This window comes from Chrysochloris asiatica, unplaced genomic scaffold (genome assembly GCF_000296735.1).
Source record: "Chrysochloris asiatica unplaced genomic scaffold, ChrAsi1.0 scaffold00084, whole genome shotgun sequence".
NCBI lineage: Eukaryota > Metazoa > Chordata > Mammalia > Afrosoricida > Chrysochloridae > Chrysochloris > Chrysochloris asiatica.
The window spans coordinates 704,439-706,136 of NW_006408602.1; the positions used below are offsets into that span (position 1 = coordinate 704,439).

Consider the following 1,698-nt stretch of genomic DNA (forward strand, 5'->3'; position numbering starts at 1 on the left):
AGTATCATGTCATGTAGAGTGACATATTAATTCCTTAGATCTGATATGATGAGCCAAAGACTGATACACTCTTTCTCATCAATCTCTGTCATGGTGTGATGATAGTCCTCCACATGGGGGTATTTACCTATTTTAGAAACCAATTTGGCTCTTGTAATATAATATCTAGAAATCTGGTCAAGATAAGAGGCAGCTTCACTCTCCAGTGTCCTTAGATCTGCAACTGCCTCTTCCTGAATGGATACCCCAAAGTTGTTCCCATCTTCTATCTTGGGAATCAGGAGCTGTACCCACATTTTGACCATGTTGCATTTCTCCATCAGCAGCTGGATCTCAGGTTTCACTTTCTCAATAATGTCCACCAGCTGCTGGTGGCTTTTCAGCATTCCCTTGGTCATCACCTACACCGTGGTTCCTTGGAAGGCTTTTTCATACTCATCCAACCTTTGCTTTCTATAAGTGGGCCCATCCAGTCCATCATGGCCATTGGTGAGACGAATGGAGTCAGAGACTGGGAGATTCATGTCTGAGTAGATCTGAGTTAGGTCAGGATGTTTAAGATGGGTTCCTTCAAAAAATTATCAAGTTCTAACAACTTCTTTGGGGGGAAAATGCCACCAAATCTTCTTCCTCAATTGTGAAGCGATCCCTGAAACAATCAACCTTGAGCTTCACTTCCTGAGCCACTTTCAGCAAAGAGACTATGGCCCAGCAAGGCCATGTCTACTCCACTGGAGAACAGAGGCATTGTGGGCTCCAGGATTGGGTGCAGAGAGGCAAGAGTAATCTTCACTGTCTTCTGGACACTGTGCTCTCCTTGGCTCACTCACTCCTCGCTAGCTAGTTTACTCACTCCATCTTTGCCTTTGGCCTTACACAAGCCTGCCTGCTCTCTGCTCTCTCTCTCTCTGGCTTTTTCCTTGACCAGTTATTTTTTGATATAATGACTCGCTGTATTCATTCTTTCTTCTGAGATTTCCAGGCTCATTACTATTTTGTCCATAGCTTCTTTCTATATAGTAACTCACAGCTTGGATTTTTCATCAGTTCTTTCAACTTGAGAAATGCTGAGCATGTTTTTCCTTGTTTTGCTAACACCAGATATTTGTACATCTCATCATAATAATTTACTTTGTCTTCTCAAATCACTCTTTGACATCTTGTGTTTAGCTCTTTTACTTAATTTCTTCCATTCACTTTAGCTACTCTCCTTTCAGAACAAATTTTAGCATCTCTTCTGCCTTACATTATTGTTTCTTCTTTCTTTAATGTTTTTTTAAATGATTTTTTGCTTTCTTTGTGTATGATTTCTTATATGTCATTCAACAACTCATTTGATCTTTGGTCATTAGTATTCAATGCATCAAATCTATTTTTGAGATGGTCTTTAAGTTCAGGTGGGATATACTGATGGTTGTATATTATCTCTTGTGTACTTGATACAATTTTTCTTCATCTTTATCTTGAACTTGCTTAAGAGCAGTTGAAGGTATGCTCTGCAGTCTGTCCCTGGCTTTGTTTTGACTAATGATATTGATCTCCTCCATTGTCTCTTCCTACAGATACATTTCCTTGATTTCTTGGGTATTTCATTTGGCAAGGTCCAATTGCAGAGCTGCCATTTATGCTGTTGAATAAAAGGTATCTTCAATGAGTAAGTCATTGGTCTGGCAAAATCTATCATGCAATCTCAGGCAT

At 39.7% G+C, this 1,698-nt stretch overlaps 1 pseudogene; it reads right to left on the reverse strand.

Moving 5' to 3' along the window:
* Positions 1-5: 5 nt before the first annotated feature.
* LOC102839719 lies at positions 6-1,159 on the reverse strand (annotated as a pseudogene).
* Between the last annotated feature and the right edge of the window lie 539 nt (positions 1,160-1,698).